The 23739-nt window shown below is 34.4% G+C and overlaps 1 long non-coding RNA gene across 4 annotated transcripts; it reads right to left on the reverse strand.

Moving 5' to 3' along the window:
- Positions 1-20544: 20544 nt before the first annotated feature.
- On the reverse strand, positions 20545-22841 carry LOC109009969. Of its 4 annotated transcripts, XR_004802527.1 has the most exons (5): positions 22707-22841; positions 21307-22499; positions 21130-21222; positions 20964-21052; positions 20545-20887 (listed from the first exon to the last, which is right to left on the reverse strand). It is a non-coding gene; the product is annotated as an uncharacterized LOC109009969 (long non-coding RNA). The 4 variants fall into 4 exon arrangements; XR_001999140.2 differs by lacking the exon at positions 21307-22499; XR_001999141.2 differs by lacking the exon at positions 22707-22841 and having other exon boundaries at positions 22353-22698.
- Positions 22842-23739: the final 898 nt, after the last annotated feature.

Raw genomic sequence — 23739 nt, forward strand, 5'->3', positions numbered from 1 at the left:
TTAATTTATGTTATTATTATTATTCTTGAAGAATATAGATAAGTTATAACTGATTGTGGAGTAGAATATGATCAATATGTTTATCATGTAATTGATGTTAGTAATTAGTGATTGGAATATCAAACAAAATGGGATTTAACAATTTGACTTTTAAATTTTTAATGCAAAAGTTCTTTTTATTAATTATTAGGTGAATGATTTGGTAAATCTTGATTTTTAAATGCAATATATATATATATATGCATATGTATATGTATGTATGTATGTATGTATGTATGTATGTATGCATGCATGCATGATAAAAATTGGGGGTATTTGAATATGAATCGATACTTCATTGTTTTTATTTAGGGTAAAGTTGATTTGATTCACGAGAAGTGAAGATATTTGCTTAAATCTTGTGTACTTTTTTTTTTATTTATAATTTTATTCTCAGCAGCTAGTTATGTTGAAACTAAGATATGTTTGGTTAATTGTTTTAGGTTTTATTGTAAAATCAACTAATTATGCATTGTGACTTGTGGAGAGTTGGAGACTTGGAGTTGTAACTTGTAGACTTGTAGAGAGTTGGAGTTATGGACTTGTTGAGACTTGTGGAGAGTTGAAACTTGATGGTTGTGATGATGTATCATTATGTTGATTTCTTTTTGCTTATTTAGGTGGTGGTTAAATACATTTTATGTTATTATAGTCTTGAAGTAATTTGTAATATTGTTTTGTAAGTACTTAGTAGGTTGTTTATGGCTAGATGGATTGTAATCATTTTTAAGTATATTTTATCATTGTCTTTTTTGTTTTATTTGGAATTTTTGTGTTTGGAGTCTTTGGACATCATATTGCATTTTTTAAAATTATTTTGCCTTTTGTTTTTAATTTTATTATGAATCTATGATGATTCTTTCCTTTAGTAGGGATTAGATAGGAAGTTGATCTGCAGATGGAAATAAAAACCTATAATTTATATATAGTTATGTTCCAAGGATGTTGGTGGTGCATGCATGCATAAGTTTCCCAGAATATTTAACTTTCGGCAATTAGTCAATAATCACACTAGATTTTCCATGTCTGATTATTAGTTGATGAATCAACCTTCATTGAGTTTTCTAGACCGGTATGGATCGGACCGACTGAACCGATAGCAAATGGTTTGGTTTTGGAAAAAAGTGGACTGAAAATTTCAATCCATACTCCCTCTGGACCGGAGCAGACCGGATCAGACCATTTACACCCCTAGCTTCTAACTATATATTTGACCTAAAACGTACTTATTACAAACGTAGCTTTATTCGAGACTAACATGTACTTAGGCCTACTTGGTCATGATGGAACCTTCTTAACCAATGCTTCTATTTAATTTTTTATTTTTCCTCAAACTGATTCTTAAAAGCACAATCTCAATCTTCATGCACTCGGATTGCACCAAAAACATATGAAGACAAACCTTTAACTTGCTTCAAATACCATCATATTAATAATAATTCCAACACAAAGATTGCTTACAAACTTAGAATATGAAATCCATAAAGGAAGAATCATGGCGCTTGAAACCAAACGTACCTTAACAATCTATGCATTCCTATGGTTTTCTCTTAATCCTTTAAGCAACACACACACACACACACACACACACACAAACTTTAACTCAAAAGACTCCAACAATATAAACTAATAATATATATACGTAATGTTCTAACAACTAACTTATAACCAAATCTTAAGGCAACACTTTCAAATAGCCCATATTTTTCATACACATCTGAACAATATAGAATAGAGTTTTTACTCACCGAAATCTCACACTTGAGTCTTGGCCTACTTTACTCCAAATCACAACTCTCGGTTTCTCACTAAAGGAGTGTGGATTGGTACGGATTAAAAAATAAATGGCTGGACCTTAGAGTGTATGCTTGAAGAGAGAAAATGAGAGGAACAGGTTTCTCACAAAGTGGCTCTCGATTTTTCAACAAATAGTGGAGAATGACAAAATGCTTGGGTTTAAATACTCCCAACACTCTCTCTTTTTTGCTTTAGTTGATTGCTTATTGGACCAACTCACATTTCTCATGATTGGCTACTTCTAGAAGGCTCATAAGGGTACAAGCCGGCTTGTGAATATTGGACAAGTGGCGATTTGTGGCAGAAAAATAAAAAGGCAGTGGTTGTAGGTGTGTTGCTTGATTTCCCTTTCTTTCTCCCACAAGTTTGTATCTTAAATGACCATTGAGAATCCATGCCATCTAATAAAAGAATCCACTCAAAATAATTACTAGATATCCTGAAATCCTATTGGTTCAAGTGCAGTAAGATGCATGCATAGGGCTCCCATAGGTGGCTCGGCATAGGTCATTATGTCCTCATTAATTATGGGCAGTTTTTCCAAAATTTTCTTAATAAATGAGGGTATCTCCTCATTAAATTATTTGAGCACATATTAATTAAGACTCTAAAACATAAATGCCAGATTGCCATTGGTGAGAGTGGGTGGCAACAATGCTAAAACAAGGAGTGAGGATTTCAGTTATGGCCTATAACTCTTAAATTTTTTTACCAGCCACACACTCAAGATCTAAATCCTTATTAATGGACTAACCATAATGATTAAAGAAAAAATGGCCAAAGATTAAATTCTCATTGGTGGAGGTGGACGGCACATAGTTGAAAAAAATGAGGCTTTGTTTGTGGTTTTCGGCCAGCCCTAATGCTTTTTCCTCTCCACCTTTTGTCCAACTTTCTTGTGCTCATAAACAAGATCCAGTCTTTAATAATTGCATTGGCTAATCATTACTAACTATTAACCAAAAAGTTTCAAATCCCTAAGTATCCAAGTGGTCATGGAAGGTAGGGGTCCCAAAATGAAGTGGCAAAGTGGTCTGCCACATGTCAACTCCGAATTGGGACAGTTGGTGCCACATCATCACAAAAATTCTTATCGCACCGAAAATTCTTAGATATTCCAACCAAGATGATAGTTCCAATCTTTTTGGTGAAACCATACTCCTAGATACCTTGACAAATTCTGGAGAGTTTGGCCAATTAATAGGCTGCCCTAACTTTCTTGGGCCTAAGTTCGACTTCCTTGCCTATATACTCAAGTCCAAGGTCCAGAAATGAAATTCTAAGTTCTCGCTTTGGCTTGGGGTATCATAGTCACAAAGTGAGTAACTTTCTTATCTCTAACCATAGCATGGTGTACAATAAGAACTATTGTTCCTTGACCAGGCACGAGGGCGAGGTCGTACAACTAAAGGCTGCTAAAAGAAAGATTGCCACATTGGATGCCACTGATCATCTTATGAGCCAGGTCAATGCCTTGGAAGAATACTTGACTTAGGTGCAGAGAAGGCTTAGGAGGCCACCATAGCAAGGGAAGCGTGAAAAGAAGTTGAGGATGCTATCTTTGCTTTACTCACGAAAGAGGTTGGATTGCAGTCCATTATAACTATCCTAAAGAACCTTAACTCGATCTTGACTCGCGAATTGAAGGAGAAGCAAGAGGAACTTATGGGCCAAGGAGAGGGAGTCTAACCATTCCCAAAAATTTCTTCTTGCATGGTGATAGAGGTGGCCTTTAGCCTCAACAGGTGCATAGAGATTCTGCAGAACAATCTCGAAAACTAAAAGTGAAAGATTCTTGTGGCTGAATTCAAATACCAAGAATTTGAGGTGCTCATTAATTATCTTCTCACACAAATGATAGATGTCATTCGAGTTTGCAATGGCACTGGGTCGATAGTTTATAACCTCAACTTCACCATGTGCTACGACTACGTGGTTATAAACCTTGATATGGATGTCGCGTCTTTGAGTGCACTTACTATTCATCTTATGGGGATAGTTAACTAGATTCGAGTAGATTAAATTCTTGATGTATCCAATGATCGCCTGCTTCCTCTGACTTAAACCTCCTGATGAGATTTATCTCTCGAGCAATTCATGATCGCTGGCCTTGTCAAACTGTCCCTCATTTTTCTAATTTTCTTGTATTGCCTTTCTTTCTTTTGTACTTTGAGGTGTGGATGTTGCATTGCATTTTTTTGTAACCCACTAAAACTAATGAAGTAGTCTTTTGTTAATTAGTTTCATTGTTCTTACATGTGTATACTTTAATTACATGTTGCTTTTGGATCTTGACTTTGAAATCCCTTACACGTTTCACAACCTTGGGACTTTCTTGGCTTGACAAAAAATTTTGTTGTAAGTTATTCTGAGTTTTAGAACCAATAAGTTAACAGGGTGATGATGCAAGCACAATGAACTTTGACATTGCACCACTCAAGGAGTCTTGGCATTATAGACATTCTTCTTGAGTCCTTGACTATAAGTTACTCTAATATTTTACTTTAAGAAGAAAACTAGGAGACGATACAGACCCAGCAAGCTCCAATGTTGAAGTGCTTAGGGAATTTTTCCATTATAGGTATTCCTCTTGGGCGATGATGGAGGCCTTGCGAGCTCCAAGGTTGAAGTGCTCAAGAAGTCTCGCTATTATGGGCATTTCACTTGGCCACATGTTGTGCTGAGTTTTAAGCTCAAGAAGACAACTGAGCAATGATGTAGGATAGTCGAGCTTCGAGGTTAAAGTGTACGAGGAGTCTCACCACCATGGGCACTCCCCATGGCCACAAGCTACACATAGTGAGCCAATATTGGAATAGAAACGTGATGATCTTTTTTCATTAATGATAGAATTTAAACAGTTTATACATAAACTACTCCTAGATGTTCTGCTTTGCAAGGGTGTGGTGGCTCCTTGCCCTCAATTTCTAATAGCCTGCATGCTTGTAATTTCCTATTGGCAACTAATATATATGTCCCTTCATAACTTGGTCAGAACTTGCTACTGTTTTGCCTTTTGGTCACCAACCTTGAAGGGCCGGGTTCGACTCTTTTATTGTAGTCTTCGCAATTTGATAGTGGTGCACATTTAAGCTTTGCATACTGATCTCCATTGGTATGACTATCTTAGTACCAAACATCAGAGCGAAGAGAGTCCCCTTGGTCAAAGTGTGGATTGTCTTTTTGTATGCTTGTAGCACATCATGTAGTTTCGTGGCCCACTGTCCCTTATCTTCACCAACCTCCTATTTATCATCTAGAATAAAAGTCTTGTTGGTGGTCTTGACTTGCCCATTGACCTAGTGGTGTATGGGAGAGAAATAAAAGTTCTTGATATCTAGCTCCTCACACCATGAATGAGAGGCGTCATTGTCAAATTACTTCCCTTTATTGGTAATGAATGGATGTGGAACTCTAAATAGGTATATTACCTCATTCCACATAAATATAGTGACGTTAGTGCTCATTATGGTCATCAGTGTTTCGTCTTTAGACCACTTGGTGAAATAGCTAATAGTCATTATTACAAACTCTACCCCTCATTTCCCTAGAGAAATGGCATAATGACATCCACCCCCAATTGTGCGAGCAACCAAGGAGCTGTTGTCCCTAATGGGTTTTCAGAAATGTTGACATACCACTAGCAAGACTAATAGCTTCTCACTATCGCTTATGCATCTTTCTGGGTGTTGGGCCAATAGTATCTAACCCTCTTCACCTTTTGAACCAATGCATGTGCTCCTAAATGGTTCTCCATATCCCCTCATATCTCGACTAATACACTTCTCTTCGGCTTTGGAGATGAGTCTCATTAGTGGCATAGTGAAGCTTCCTTTGTAAATAACACTGCTGACTATTGCAAAATATATGGCTTTCTAGCAATTGGCTGTTCTCCAAGTAGTTAATCACTCATTGGCCATAGTCTATCTCCAGATGGATGATTGTTGCTTCATTCTTCTCAACTAAAGGTTGCCCAACAATTGTTTTGACACCTCCCAGGTGTAGGGTGCTTCCTTGAATTATGGCACTAGCTTGTAACAACGTATAGCATACGTGTTTCTGCACCACCCCCTCTTCTTTGACCAACACTACACCGACGTAGTAGGGTGAGACTGATAGGTACAATTAAAAGATCTCACCATTTTGAGTTTGACCAGGGATTGGAGGGTTGGTGAGATAGCCTTGCAGTTTATCAAAGGTAACTCTACATTCTTTGTCCAAGATCTGCATCTTTCACAATTCTTTGAAGAATGAGAGACTTATTAGTGGCTCGGGAGATGAGTCTACTGAGTGCGTCAATATGCTTGACGAGCTTCTAGACCATTGAGTGTTTGTGGGGTCTCCATTTCTAGAATGGCATTGGTCTTTTCCAAGTTGGCCTTTATTCCCCTCTTTGAGACTATGAGACAAAGGAACTTGCTGGATAATGGGTTTGCTTTATTCTGTACTAGCGGAGGACTTTGAACTCCACTCCTAAATTCCTAAAGTGGTGAAACCTTTATTTTCTCTTCACTAGTAGGTCTTCCACTTACACTTCAACGATGTGCCCTATCTACCTATTGAACTTTTTTTTACCAGTTCCTAGTAGGTTGTCTCGAGATTCTTCAACCAAAGCGGCATGATGTTGTAGCTAAACAACCCTCTGTCAGTTATGAATGTAGTCTTTTCTTGGTCAATCTTACTTAGCTTAATTTGATTATATCCTAAAGAAATGTCCATGAAGTTGAGGAGCTTATGTCCAACAATGTAGTCTACTATCAAGTCAAGGAAGTTATCTTTTGGGCATACCTTGTTGAGGTTAGTGAAGTTTACGAATATTCTCAATTTCCAATTTCTCTACCTTACTAGCACCACACTTGACTACCAATTTGGGTAGTGCCCTTCACAAATGAACTTGACCCGAAAAAGTTTGCTATAGCTTGATATTTCTTCATGGAGAAGTTCTACCTTTAGTGTCTCATCCGCTTGGCTAGGGGATCTGCAAATAGCCAAGGTTTTGCTATTGGCCGCCACATGAGCTATAACGTCATGTTGTTTTGGTTGAAGAATGTCGGGAGCATAATTTTATACGTCTTCTCACTCCTGTTCATGTAAGCATGTCAAGTCTGCAGATTTAGTTTTCTACTTTTAATATTTATATAGAGCAATTGTTGTACCTCCTCTAATCATGGCAGGTTTGGCACATAAGAGTTCATAATTTGATGCATGTCGGTATGATATCAAAAAAAATGAGTTGTCAAAAATTCATATAAAATTACCAAATATAGACAATCACAAGTTATTTTGCATTTTTTTAAACGTGGATTTAGTTGTGAATTTAGTAGAACATCACATTAAAAAAATGAAAATTACTATTTATCACCCCTTTAGCCATCATCTTTTTATTGTCCCCTATCATGATACTAAATGATTGTAAAACTATTTGTTACTTTTATCTTATCTAGAAATTATTTTATGCCACATCAATCAATGATGAAATTTTTCTTTAGAAATAGGAAAATTTGGTCATGACTACACGTGCTTTTGTCCATTTATGATTAGCCCCATGTGCCTTTTGTTTTTGGATTAACCTTATGTGTAATTAAATAATTTAGATTAAATCCCTCCATCACATTTTTCATTCACTTTAGTCAATGGATGACACGTGGCATCTCGTGAACCTGCCACATGTCAAGCTATTTTTTCTTATTTACAAAATTTAAAAAGAAAATATAGAAATCAATTTCAAAATTTTTTTATTAAAATTGTCAAAAATGAAAAACTGAAAAAAAATTGGAGGTTTGTAGGAGGGAACATCTCCCCTCCCCATTGGGGGCCACCACGTGGCAGTAAGTGAAGTCAAGCTACTCAAGTGGTGGCTGCGTTCGGCTACACACACGGTGGCCATGCTCCACTGTTTGGGTGGCCAGATCCGACCATTGGTGTGGCCATACCATTACAGTGGCCGAATTTGGCCACCCACGTGCTGGCCATATTTTGCCCTTCACGAAGTAACCAAATGCCCAATTTATTTATTTATTTTTTCTGACTTTCTAAATAAAAATATTAAAACTTACTTTTTTTATTTTTTATTTCAGATTTTGAAAATAAGAAAAACTTTGACATGTGGCATGCTCACCGGATGACACGTGCCACCATTAATTGAGATGGATAGAAAATGTGATAGAGGGATTTGATCCACATGATTTAATACTGAATGATGAAATCCTACAAAAAATGCATAGAGCTAATCACAAATAGGCGAAAGCACATGGTAGTTATGACCAAATTCCATAAAATAATATCTCAAGACTATATCATTATTATAGTGTTAATTGTAAACTCTATTGATATGAAGGTATTTAATATTTATTAAATTTTAGTTATAACACATTGACACAATAAAGAGGAAACAATTATGTACTTTCTATTGCTTTTCTTTTAAATTGCATTAGTCACCATTACATGTCAAACTCTTATTGGCCAAAGCGACATGGGACCAAAACTTTATCATTTTGTTTTGTTGTAAGTGTCTTTTAAAATTATTAGACTAGATTATAATATGGATGATTTGATACTTCCAATCTATCATAAACATGTTGTAAGACTACAATTGCTTGTATCAGTCTTTTAATCATAGTTTTGAATACTATTTTGTTCCGACTATTCTGGCCAGAATTCTCAATTCTGATGTAGTATCTGACACACTATACTTTCTCATTCCGTTTTGTTCTTAATCCCAACCCCCTCTTGCCTATTTCAACTATCCTGGTCTATTGCAGCCATTTCAATCGGAATCCACATTTCGTTCCAGACTGTTTTTATGGCAACTTTGTAATCTTCTTGAGTTTGGATGAAATTTTTGTAAATTTAAAATCTAGAAGGAATTTATATAATTTTTTTATTTTTTATAACTTTAAATATGTTCCATCATTCTCTCTTTTCTTGAGTCTTATTATTTTTGATAATTTTTAGCTATTTTATTTTTTCTTCATTTTTTTTAGTGTCTCAACTCAATTTTGTGATTTTCTAATATTATTTTTTAACACAAATATCTCTACCATATTATAAATCATCAATTCTATTATACACACACACACATAAACACACTTAGATATACATGTAATGGGCGAAACTAGGAGGTTTTTCTTAGAGGGGCAACCAATGTAAAGCCATAGATTCTAGGAATGGGCAACTGGGCCCAGGCCCCAGCCCATTGTGTATCCCCCCTAACCCGCGTGGCATTGAGAGGATAATTCGCCCAATTTATCGGGAAGGCAGATTGGGTAGGAAAAAATATCTAATCAAGTGGGGTGGGTTGCAAGTAGGATATCCACCCACCCGCCCCAGCTTTATATAAATAGAAAAAAAAAACTTAATTTCAATTTCTAGCTTTCTAACCTAGTTGCCCGCGCTACATCTTAGACTCACCCCATGGACCTCGAGCTCTTCTTCTTCGACCTTCTTTCTCTTCTCATGTTTATACCCTTTCTCTTTTCTTCTTCTATGCATTTTTCTTCTTAAACTTTGCGTTCTTCTTATTCTTCTTCGAATTATTCGTCCTCATCTTGTCCCTTTTCTTCATCTTCTCCTTATTCTTCATGTTTGTCTTAGGTAAGTCTGACAATGTGGTTCTCTAGTCATGAATTAGAGATCCACGACCACACGATGTTGTTCTCTGGTTGCAAACCAGAGACCCACGACCGCACGACGATCTTTGGTACTAAATTGATTTTTTTTTTCAATTATGTTGGATTTTCGTTCGATTTTTGTTGGTTGCTTTCATTTGGTTTGATTTTTGTTGGATCATTTATCATTGTTAGATTTCTGTGATTTTTTGTTAGATTTGGACTTGTAGTTTGGATTGTGGATCGTGGTCTCTATCTGCCTTTCTCTCTATCACTCTCGCGATCTTCATCTCGGGTGGCCAGATAGCTTGTTGGCCAATCTGCTCGTTCGTTCTACCAGGCGGGGCCACCTGCCTGTATAAGAAGAGGTCAGGTAGCAGGAATGAGAAGAGGCTTGTTGCCCAGACAGGTGCAGGGGCTGGAATGGCTAGCTACCTGTCCACGTAGGGTGGACAGTAAATTTAGTAGATTTACGTGGTCTCCCTTTATATTAATGTACACGCATTACTAAAGATACATTTAAAAGCACTAAGTAAAAAATCATTACTGAACTCATTCAAAAGTGACCAATTTAATAAAAAACTCTACATTGCTCCACAAATCCATCACAATGCACAAGTGAAGATAAAAACTAAGAGAATAAAAAATAAATTTTTTTGTTGAATGTTGAGATTGAATGTTATAAAACCTATATAATATAGATCAAGAATAGCTAGATTAGCCACTAGAGATATGTTGCATTCACTCTAATTATTAACTTAATGGTGATCTAGATGTAACTAACAAAACCATCCAAAATAAACTAGTGGAAGATTTGAAGGGAAAAATGTAAAAATAAAATTGGGAAATGACATCGTAAATTTACTAGATGTTTTTTTTTTCTTGAATATGTATCTACTTGCATAGACACCAAAAAAAAGTTGTAAAAAGAGACCAATAAATCTTCTTAGCTACAGTGAGATATGAAAAAAAGTATCACGAGAGAAATTTCATTAATGACAAAAAATATGTGCGAGTATGAAAAAATTGTTAAGAAAACAAAAGAAACTTTAGAAATATGAAAAAATAAATTATACCAAAAACAAATCAAGGATATAGAGAGCTTATTAACAAACAAAAACATTTTAAGGGTAATGATACACATGCAACTCTTTTATAATTCATTTTTAAACAACTAATAAAATCATGTCAATGCATTAAAAATAAATTTTAATATTACGAAACTACCTGCCATTTCATGTAGAGTTATAAAATAGTAGTAACATTATCCTTTTTCATATTTTAAAATGAGATTAATGACAAAAAATATGTGCAAGTATGAAACAATTGTTAAGAAAACAAAAGAAACTTTACAAATATGAAAAAATAAATTATACCAAAAACAAATAAAGGTTATAGAGAGCTTGTTAACAATTTTTTTTTTTTTTTAAGGGTAATGATACATGTGCAACTCTTTTATAACTATTTTATAACTCATTTTTAAACAACTAATAAAATCATGTCAATGCATTAAAAATAAATTTTAATATTACAAAACTACTTGCCATTTCATGTAGAGTTATAAAATAGTAGTAACATTAACCTTTTTCATATTTCAAAATGAGATTAATGGGCTAAATGTTCTGTCTTGGGGGTCAAATAATCTTATTTTGTGGGCACCTTCAAAAAGCATTAGCTAGTTTTAAATTTTTTTTTTAAACAAGAATTTAAAGGATTTTTGAAACCAGCTTTGTGTTCCACCCCTATGTATTTATTCTGTAAATTATTAGTTATATATAGAGAGAGTTAATTATTAGTTATATATATGGACATTGCTACTATGTCATCTAGCATATACCGCTAAATGTGCTCATAGTGCATTTACACTTTCTTTTATTTATTTTTTAAATATTTTTAAATATTTGTAAAAAAATATAAAAATCCACCAATACTTAATTCCTTAACAACTAAAAACAATTAAAATAGACAAACGATCAAACTGATAGGTAAAACTATGGCGGCATAATAACATTTATATATATTTATATGAGAAATGTTATTTATTATCCCACATCACACATCAACATGTGATTTTTCATTTTCATCATTATATTTATTTACACATCAATGTGTATTTAAATAAGGAAAAAATCTGCTCCTAAGCCGGTTTTTAACTCCAACACCACACACCTGGCATGGCCAACTCGGTCTGGTCGCCACGTCACGATTTTACACCCAACTCCACCGTTGCCCGGTCCCTTTCCCTCAAAAATATAAATAAGTACTCCTACATGCAGAGATAGGTCTCTCTCGTCTTTTCCTACACACAGAGAAAAGTCTCTTTCATCTTCTCCTTCGTCCTCTCCTACACACAGAAATCATGTTCAGTCTCTTCTCCTAGGAAAGCCCTCGCTACTGTCACTTCCTTACCATCTAACTACCCTCTCTCACTTCCATAGCCCTCCCTCCCTCACGACAAGAACTTCCCTCTCAAGCCTTGATTTGTGCATGCATCCCCGATCTGTGAGTCGATAGTAAGCTAGAGGAAAGTACTGCATCCAAATCTTTGAGTCAAAGACATACAGTGAGTCACCTCCATCACAGTAAGTTTTCAACCGACCCTTCTTTTTGCTTCCCCAGTACAGTGATGTTGTGTGGGTTTTCTACACTGAGTTATGTTTTATGTTGTGTTTTAATTTTTTTGTAAGGGAATTATTTTCTCTAAATCGTTGGTCAAATGTTTCAATCTTTTTGGTTGTGCCAGCCAACTGTTTGAAGGAACTACTGAGCGAAATGGACATTGTGTGTGTCCATGTTTGTGCCGATCAGAGTAAAAGCTGACTTCCATACTATTATGTAGCAGAGCTTTAAGTTGTTAGTTTGCACATGTTTAGCTGCCCATTCAAGTTATCACTTTTTTTTTTCCTTTCAATTTGTTTTGGTGATGTGCATTCTTCATATTGTTATGTTGTTAATGTCCTAAAAAAATGTGATTAGTGAATGTTTCACATTGTGTATGTCCATGTCTGTGTTTTGGTTTGGAAACCCATTGTGATGAAAACATAGAAGAAACCGAAGCTAATGGGAAGAAGAGATTATTTTGGATTGTTATATCATCCTCTTTTGTGGTCTTCATGATGATGAAGGATCTATGTTGGTTTTGGGATTCCTCTTCCACCTCATACATGGATTGTGTGTATATTAAAACCATGTTAAGTCTTTGGTAGAAGAACTATGATCTGGGCTAAATGAAAGGTGAGACTATGTGTATGTTAAAACTAGGGCTGAGCAAAAATCCGAAAATCCAACTCTAACCCCGACTCCGCTCCAACTGCGGTGGAGTCTGAGTTGGAGGAGGAGTTAGACCGACTCTGGCTTCATTTTGACTCTGACTTTGACTTTGCCCTCCGCCTCCGACTCTGACTTCGCCTCTGATATTGTACATATTTTATAAAAAAATATATGTATTTTTCTATACATTCATCATATATATTTTATATAACTATAACTTATATGGTTAATTAAATTCAATAATAGTATGAGCTAATTATTGTTCCTAAATAATATACTTATGCTATAATATAAGTAGACTAAATTGACTAATAATAGTATATGACATATGTAAACATCTACTAATGTATAAACAACTAATGTAATAACTTGTAATAGTAATGTATAAAGACTAATTGTAATACTAATGTATATTAACTAATTTATAATAACATTTAATACTAATATACAAACATTAATCTATAAATTTATAATGACATATAATACTAGTTATTATACTTTTGCTATTATACAATTTTATATAACTATAACTTATAAAGTTAGTTAAATTCAATAATAGTATGAGCTAATTATTGTTCCTAAATAATATACTTATACTATAATATAAATTGATTAATTTGGCTAACAATAGTGTATGACATATGTAAACATATACTAATGTATAATACACTAATTAATAACTTGTAATACTAATGTATAAAGACTAATTGTAATACTAATGTATAATAACAATATTTTTATTATACTAATTAAATAATCTTTTTGTTTCCTATTTAACGTATCTTTTTGTAATATTAATGTATAATAAAATTTAATACTAATGTACAAATACTAATCTATAAATTTATAATAACAGTGATACTATTATACTAATATATAATACTAAAATATTATACTAGTATGAACTGGGGCTGTGTAATAGTATGATTTTAGTGGGGGTGTTAATCTTAATAGATTTCAAGACTTTGTCGGATTTGACATGTAGGTCTAGTTTCTATTTGAGCTAATATTTATTATTTGGGACTGTTTGTGTATTAATTATAATCTGCCTAGCTGTGTATTAATTATAAACTGTTTGGCATGTCGACCTTGTAGTTAAATTCAATCTGATTGGCTTATAAACTGAACAATGTGTACATGAGTGCTTGAAAGTTGAAACTGCACCTTAACTCATATCTTTTGTGTAGTGTGGCACTTGAAACATTTAAAGTATTTTGGTTTATATTTAAACTGCACCTGAACTCATATTTAAACATTTGAAGTATTTGGATTCATACTGAAAGTTGAAACTGCACCTTAACTCATATTTAAAGTTGAAAATGCACCCTAATTAAAATCTTTTCATATTTGTTTTTTAGACACCACTTAGAAGTTGGAATGACAGTGTGGCACTTGGAAAATTCTGTATTTTGGTTCATTTGTTGGGCATTGATATTTGTTGTTGGGAACATTTAATTTGGTTGGCACTTAGAAAATGTTGGGTTTCTTTTGTTGTCAAAATGTGAATTTAGAAAATGTTTGTTGTAGTAGTTGTAAGAAAACTTTATTATAATTGATGTGGATGATGGGTGTGTGATTTTGGGTGTGGTTGATGGATGATGTGTGTGAATGTTTATTGTAGTGACTAGTCCTTTTTATTTTTTATTTTTAATTTTTTAAAGCATGTTAGTATGTTACTTATTTTTATTTAGTTTTATTTGTTGTTATGTTATAGTAAAATTGAAGCAAAAGTGAATTATTTACTTTAAATTGTAGTTTTTGAAAAAAAAATTAAATTTAAAAGCTCAATACAAAAAATTATTTTTTTAAAAGTGGGCCAAATATGAAGTTAAAAACAACCCAAAAAAAGCAAAAAAAAAAAAAAAGTCCAAAATCCAACTATGCTCCAACAAGTCAAAGTCGGAGTCGGAGCGGAGAATGAACATCTTAGAGTTGGAGTTGAAGGTCGGATTCGATCTCCGACAAAGTCGGAGTCAGAGAATGGGCATACCGAGTTCGACTTAGTCGATGCTCAGCCCTAGTTAAAACCATGTTTGAGTTGGGCATGTTTGTTTATTGAATATTTATGAGCAGTTCATAATATAAAGATTTAAGAGGCCTAAAATTTTCAAATCAAGCGTCTTATTCAGATTCTTAGAATTTTCAAATCAATAGTCTTATTAAAATTCCTAAAATTCTCAAATCAATCGTCTTATTCAAATTCTTGAGATTTTCAAATCAAGAGTCTTATACAAAGATGTAAGGGGCCTAAAACCTGTTAAAGATATTCGGTAGCAAGACTCTTAAATTATATTTTGATTGAAAAAACAGAAATGGAGGTCTAAGTTCCAGCCAATCACCTAGAGAATATTGTCCTTTCATTTTTCTATCGATCCAGTGGGCACTGAAATCATGTAGCAAGGTTATTTCGTGGTTTGTGCTCTTGTGTACTTAATTTAATGCATATTTGAATGCTTACAGGTTTCAATTTTGAAAAGCATTCATGCTGGTTTTGTTCAACTTTTTAGGATTAGGTGTGCAGGCCAGATTTTTTTTTCCTCTTTCTTTATTTTGTTCCTTTGTTTTTTGGCAGGGAGGTGAGGTAGGGTGAGTTATTATGAATTTATGCTAATGATTCTTCATGTATTCTTTGCTTCACATTTCACTAACTGATGTTCCATCTTCCACTCATATAGTTGTATTCTTCAAATTATAGGTCCTCATTTATGGTTGCATTTCTTTTCAACAAGGGGTCATATACTGTCCTGTCGTGGCTACAGAAGAATCGGTGTGGCATCTGGTATTTGGAGGACTATTGGGAGGAGATTCAGGAGCTGATAAAGAACATGGATTATAAGTACTCTCATATTTTTAGGAAAGGGAACACTGTCGCGGATTGGCTCGCTCGATGGGGTGCAAACGAGGGAGATGTGAAATGGAGAAACACTATAGACTTACCATCTATGCTGCGAGGTTTGATTAGAATAGATAAATGGGGCCTGGCATCAATTCGGTGTAAATCGCATGTTGCAAGGAATTAATGCAAAGGTGGTTTTTCTGCGGGTTAGTGCAGAACATTTGTAGTGTGGCGTTGTATGCAACGCTGCTCTGGTGCGTTGCTCGTTAGGCTTGTATGCAGCGCTGCTCTGGTATTTTTCTAAGTTTGTTTAGTTCGTTTATTTGTTTGAAGGTCTTTGGGCTATATTTTAGAGGTGTTTTGATAATCTCCTAAGTACCTTGTTTGTAATCACGGTATTCCTCCGCCAAAAGTGAGGGTTTCTTAATAAACTTGGGACGAAGCTGCTATGTGTGTGGCTACTGGCTCTTAAATTAAAAAAAAAAAAAAAAAAAGAAGGGTCATATACATTTAAAAAGTTACCTCGGAAGTCTTTTGTTCTTTTTTATGCCTTGGAAGTTTGTCTTTTATGCCAAGAGATATCCTGGAAGGAAATTTTATGTCTGCCCGAAGTATAACACGGTAAAGCATATTTTTTTGTCACATTTTTGTATTATTTTTTAACTTGTCATATTTAACGTTTGAAATTCTCAAATTGTATGCAAAGAGAAACAATATGTCAATTCTTCGTATGAGCAAATATGCTTCAACTAGCAGAGGAGAAAATTCTAACAATAGAGAATGCAATTCAGAAAAGAGAGGATAATTTATTGTTGCGTGAGAATGAAGTTTAGAAAAAGAAAAATAAACTAATTGAGAGAGAGAATACTCTTCACAAGCAAGAGGAGAAAATTAGAAAGCGGATTGTAAATAATAGATGTGCATGTATATTATTGTGTATGTATTATGTGCTATCGATTGTAATAGTTTTTGGTTAGTTTGGACTATAGATGTATCATATTACTATTAATTGTAAATGGATAATTCGGACTACGTAAATGATCGATATTGCTAATTTGATTATGTGGTTGTGGTCCATTAAAGATCTTCATTTTCTAGTAATTAGTGCAATTGGATTTTAGTTGTACAAGAAGGTGTCTGTAGCCAGATTGAACTTCTAAACCTTGCATATAGTAATGGTCTTTGTCCATGCAAATTCTATTTTATCGAACCATCATATGATAACTTTATCACAATTATTTTAAAGATTTCAACACAATCCCTACCTTACTATGATGCTAAGTTCTGACGTTTTCTGCAAAAAAAAAAAAAAATCAGTTCAATAATTATATCACTATTAAGTAGCTGATTTTTCGTATGTTTCAAATTATTTAAAACATAGAAAAAGAGAGGTAGCTATAAGAACCACTTATGTTGTTTTTTATACTTTAGTGTTTTAGCTTAGATTTAAATAATCACGTTTTATGCATATTTTTTTAAAAAAGTATATATTCTCTTCAAGGCATTATGTATATTTTAGTGCACTAGTAGTCTAGTACTTTAGAATACTAGTGTGGAAAAAAAATTGAACTTCTTGAGAAGGAACTAAACTCAAGTGACACAACACCAAGTAAGCTGTCAACATGATTTTAAAATGCCCCCTGCATATTACAAAACACAACAGAAATCCTTAATGAACTTTTCAGCTACAACAAATTACAAGCTACAACTTGCGAACAATATTCGTTAGAATAAATTAGACGCTTTACATTAAAGAGTCTCACACCCACATCATATTTCATCATAACACAAAAAATATAACAAGTTACAACTTGCAAACAACATTCTTTACAATAAATTCTAGGCTTTATATTAAAGAGTCTCACACCCACAATATATTTCATCACAACACTTAAAATACAACAAATTACTAAGTTACAACTATGGCCTCATACCTCTTCATTGTTCGATGGAGTTGGATGTGTAACAGTAGTACACCGTGTTTCAATAACAAAATCATCAACATTAGCACCAGGTTGATCGACGTTAGCACCAAGTTGAGCTTTTGATACCTCACCATGCTGTGATTCATCATCAAATATTTTTCTACCTCACCATGCTGTGATTCATCATCAAATATTTTTCTACCTCACCATGCTGTGATTCATCATCAAATATTTTTCTACAAGTCTAAATTTCAAACAAAAAATTGTAACGCCCTGATCCCGGAGGTCTGGAGAGTTTGCTCTTAATACCTAATATCAATTCCAATACCACATCTATAAAATCCAGAAAACTCAATGTTCCTTCATAGGGAGAACAAAGAAATTCTCAATAAAATAAATTAAAAACTCCTCAAAAACTCGAAAATATCATTAATTCATCATATCAAAATAACCAAAAATAATCAATTTATTAACTATAACCCTCAAATAAGCACTTGTACCATCGGACACTTATTCCTCTACGAACATCAAACCTCTCTAACACTGTCTACTATTGTTCTCCAGTAGATCATCAACATCATCTGAAAAATGTTTAGATATAAAGGGTGAGTTATCAACAAGTCAGTAAGCAAAGAACATATATTAGTGTGCAATTATGAGCATTTACAAAGTTTAGAATGTAGCACAAAACACTTTTTATTTTCAAAATGCAGAGTCAGAACATGTTATCAAAAATATCAGAGCGAATGTTCGAAAATATTCATAATCAAAATCTCTTTGGCATAGCATAAACTGAAATATCATATATTATCTTATCATATCAGAACAGAAACTATGTTTAACTCCCGTGGTAGGGTTGTGCAAATCCTGGCAGCCAACTGAGCAGAAACAAAATATGAATTTTTCAAAGTATTTTGGCATAACATATCTAATTCATCATCATCATCATATCAGAGCATCATATTAGAGCAGATGCTATGTTTAACTCCTGTGGTAGGGTTGTGGATTTGCGGATAACCAAACAGATGCATATCAAAACTGAAATAGAATACCACTATTCTTTCCCATGGCAGGGCCATATCATTTTGGAACAGAAGCCATTTAAAATCCCCGTGGTAGGGTCTCTAACTAAACATAGTAGAAACATAATCAGATGCAGAACCAGATAGTCATAACAAAAGTTTTTCAAATACCACATCTTATCAAAATAGAGTACTGAACAGAATCAGATCACAAAAACATAATTTATACACACAATTTCATATTCGCTCTCTTGTGCACAGTTCAGAAATAAAATGTCAAAAATAGGCTCATGTCTATACCAGTTATACCAGAAAATACTTTATTCTTATACAGAATTTCATGAAGAATGCAGAACAAATAACTGAGGTTGTTCAAATTTCTTTTCATAACAAAACATGCATATTTTTCAAAAATTAACCTCAGCCCATTTTATTTTTATGCAAAATCTAGTATAAGAACCTCACTTACCTAAATTTCTTAGTTTATCAGAATTTCTCCACTGCAGTATTAAAAAAAATTCAATCTTCATCTATAAAATAGTCATGTAGCTCCCATAAATTTTAATTCAATTCTTAAACCTGAAATACTAAAATAACCATTTTTTTTTCTAAATGTCTAAAATTCTCTTAGTCCTAAAAATATCATCACATCCCAATTTCATCAAATAATCACCTAATTCTCTTAACATAATAATAATAAAATATTTTAATACTAAATAATATAATTTAAAAATCTTATTTATTTTCTATGAGAAAATAAAGTTTCTGTAATAAATTATAACCTTGTCAGTCTCATTTAAAGCACAAAACCCACCGAATTATAAGTCCAAAACACCTTATAATATGACTTGAAACCTTGAGGGTAAAATAGTAATATCATAAAATAAGTCTTCTCCTATGTAAAATGCAAAAGAACTCTTTAGTTTGTAAAAGATCACAAGCGAGAGGGCGACCTAGGTGCGGTGAAGACTTACAGAAAGAAGTTGCGGCGGAGCTGGGTGGATGTGAAGGTTGTTGGCAAGATGGGTGGCTGAGCACGAGAGGGATAGAGAGTGAGAGAGATGATGAGAGAACACGGTGACAGAAAGGGGGAGAGACGGAGAGGAGAAGCAACCAAAGGCCGTGGGCTTACCTAGTGGAACAACAATGTGGGTGACGAGAGGTGCTCGACGACACCTTTGCTCAGGCGATGACGAAGTGGAGGGCTAATGACGTCGCTGAGTTCACTGCTCCATGGTTGGTGTCACCTAACGTAACAAGCTTGCTCTATTTTGAGCTGCAAAAACAGGGGTGTAACGGGCTGAGTTTCCTTGAGATGGGGGTGGTGGCGTACTGGGTTTTGGGTTGGTTGAGCAGATGGGCATTCACGGTGGTGGTGTAGGGATGGCACTGTGGGGGGTTGTAACACAAAGGCAGCAGTGACGCACTCGTTAGGGCTTCCGTGAGGGTGTTGGACGGCAACGGGGGTGCAAAGATGACTCCGTGAAGCAACCGTGTGTGGCTTTGCTAGCAGGTGCTAGGAGGCAGTGACAATGATTGCATGGAGGTTGTGGAGGGTGGCGCTAAGGTGCAACGGCTAACGTGGAGAGGTAGCGGTGCATGGTTTGATTTTCCTGGTGGATGGTCACACAAGGGCTGTGTGCATGGAAGGGATGGCTTCAAAGGAGTGCGGCTTAGGGTTTTCTTCTCATGCAGGGGTGAGCTTATTATAAATAGGCGATTGAGAACCCAAAATAAAACCTAGATAAAAAGAGACGTGCATGGGAGTGGAATTGTGCGAGGCGGCGAAATTGATCATAGACTAATAGTTGGTCTTCATGGTTTAAAACAAAAGGGTGTGGGCTTGGGTCTTGGGCTTTTTCTTGAGTCATGGGTCTTGACTCAATTTCTAAAAATAATATGGGTCTCGACTCAATTTCTAAAAATAATCTAGCATGTCCTAGAAAATTCTCGGCTCAATTCTCACCTTGGCCCTTTCGAAAAATAACCTAATTATTAAGCCCAATAAAATCATAATATACCAAAACAAAGATTTTAGGACCGTGGTCTATAAAAAAAAAATACTCGAACACTCAATTGGGTTTTTCTTACGCATAAGCCCAAAAATATTTAAAAATTGAGCTTGGCTGGGTTCAGGTGTTACAAAAATACACATCCATTAGAAATGAATATGCATGTAGTCGAATAAATATAGAATTAATATGAAAAAAAAATTTATTTCCTGTTTCTTCTTTCTCTTGGTCGCAACCTTCTTTACAGGCAGAACCTTCATTTTTGTTAGCAACCTTCTTCTTTCTCTTAGTCCCAGCCTTCTCCACATGCAGAACCTTCCTCCGCATTACTCGATGGAGGGTAGATGATCGTTGTTCCAAAAGGTGACATTGATGGGGGCTGTAATTCAGCATGGTGCTAGAATGACTCAAATGCACATAAGAAAAAATATTTAAAAAGTTAGAAAGGAATCTACCCTGATTGTATGTTGAATTCAGCTCGACTCCTCCGCATTACTCAATGAAGGGTAGAGGATCGTTGTTCCAAAAGGTGGCATTGATGGGGCTGTAATTAGGCACGATGTTAGAATGGCTCAAATGCATTTAAGAAAAAAAATTTTAAAAAGCTTATAAGAAATCTACCTAGCTATCCCATGCGTACGTATATGAATTTGGATATGCATTTGGATGCATCATAAATGGCGGGTAGTACAAATTTTCTGGATCATAATATCCCTATAATACACAAAATAAAAATACATTAAGTAATTGGAAATATCGGACACGATGACATTTCTAAATGACCAATGTGTATCATACATAAGTTGATGGAATTGATGTAGAAGGCCTGTGTGGCCTTTCATCTTCATCTTTGTCCATCATGCTATTACAACTGAGTTCATAGAACAAAGTTACTAAATAGAAACGCATAAATCATTTCACACATGAAACAAAAGGGGGAGAAGTGGGGGATTTTTCTCATTGATTGTACATGACACCATCACAAATCTAACTGATACACAATATGATGACTAGCATGAAGGTGAATATCTTATGTGCTGAGTACACTTCAATTAGCTAAAAACACAGGTTTTAATGCTTTCAATAATAGCTGCAAACATGATTTAGATGAAAATTTAAACCCATGTTTAAAAATTGAACATACATCCTCTCATAAGGTATTTTCTCTCATATGAGGGGTGTTATTTGGAAATGATGATTCAATATACATTTAACTCATCACTTCTATAAAATCTGCCAAAAACAGAATTTACATATGAGAGCTCAATTGGCGAATCACATGAAGATGGTAAAAAATAGAAGAAAACATCTAATGACTTTATATGACACAATTACTGGCCACTGAGTCCTGGACATATTTTTGGTGTTCTCTCACATACGGGTCTCATGTTTAAAGTGTACCAACCTTTGTTTAATTACTTTTAATGGATTAAAATGGGTCACCTTCGAGATCCATATGAGACTACAGTATAGTCTAAAATGCTAGTTGAGGTGGAAAGAAAGCCTAAAATAATTGGGTCCACTATTGTACCCACTGGATCTTATTCATGATGCAATCAAAAGAAAAAGAAAAGAAATGTGCACTGAAATGACCCAGGTAATTGAATTTTTCCTAAAATGTTAGGGAGTGAGTGATGGTGGAGGGATAATGGATAGCTTTCATATTCAGTGTTTGCTTCAATTATACAAGGCTGATCAGTTTACAATTTGGTTTAGGCATTAAGCACCACATGCATAGATTCTACAGAAATTAACCGATATTAGAACATCAACATCTCTCCTATCTCTTACTCAAACCCCACAGTGAAATTTGCTTTCACAATCACATCACAAATGCACCCTACCCCAAACTATTTCCTCGCATGGGTTTGAACCAGAACTTGAAGTACTTGATCTGCATCTATCTCTTCTCCTTTCTGCTCCTCAACACCTTCGTCTTTCCTTCCCCTTCTTCATCCCATGAAATCCAACCCAAAGTTCCCCATGAAGTCCTAGCTCAATACCAAGAATTCTACGTCAAGAAATTACATTACATTGTATTTGAGAAAAACCCAAATTAAGAAGACAGAGTTGGACCATATAAAATCTGCCATGTACAAACAACACAAACACATTGAAGAAAGAAGAGGAGATCTGTACAATAAGTGTAAAAATAACCCAGCCATGTACAGAGAGAGAGAGAGAGAGAGAGAGAGAACTTGGGTGTGAGTTGGTTCGGTCGATTGGAGTCGTCAGCGGAGCCAAACTGTGGCTGACGTACTGCAAGTTGAGAAAATATGACCTGAATGCCGTGGGTGAAGGCGGGCAGAGGGGCGATGGCACAAAGGGAGAACGTGGGGGGGGATTCGAATCAGAGATGATTTGGGATAGAAAATTTTTTCTTATCAGCCGCTATTCACCATCTCACCCTATGAAAAACAAATTGTAGGTATGAAGTGTGGGGTGTAAGTGAATAATAGCTAATGATTAGAATTTCTTTTTGAGATATGGGCGGTAAAAGTGTTCTACTGAAAGATAGAAAAGTTAAAACAAATGCCTCATCACTGGTGGTCCGGTGTGTTGTTGGAGAATTGAGGGGCAGATGAGTAGAACTGCTTTTAAATAAAATAATAAAAATGATAAATTACATGGTGTGTGGTGTAGGAGATGATAAGTAGTATTATATATATATATATAGAATAATAAGTAGAATTATATATATATAGGAGATGATAAGTAGAATTATATATATATAGGAGATGATAAGTAGAATTATATATATATATATATATATATATATAGAGGATAATAATACCCTTATACCTTATTTACTACTGTTTTACTATCGAGTTCTTTTTCTCCCCTTTTACTCTTTGAATTTAGATTAAAAATCTCAGAACATGATCTTTTTACATAATCTAGAAGAAAACAAATTCAATCAATTAACGTAATCATGTAATTTAATTAAAAATATATTCAATATTATAAAAATTGACCTTTTGCTCATAAAAATTGAAATTTTGCTATTTGAGTCAATTTTTATAAAATTGAATTTATTTTTAATTAATTTACATGATTACGTTGGTTGATTGAATTTATTTTATTCTAAATTATGCAAGAATTCTAGGATTTTTAATTTATATTCAAATAGCAAAAGGAAAAAAAATAACTGAATAGTAAAACAGTAGTAAATGAGGTGTAAGGATATCATTATATATATATATATATATATATTTAGAAAAAGATGTTGAA

Source organism: Juglans regia, chromosome 10, assembly GCF_001411555.2.
Source record: "Juglans regia cultivar Chandler chromosome 10, Walnut 2.0, whole genome shotgun sequence".
Lineage (NCBI taxonomy): Eukaryota > Viridiplantae > Streptophyta > Magnoliopsida > Fagales > Juglandaceae > Juglans > Juglans regia.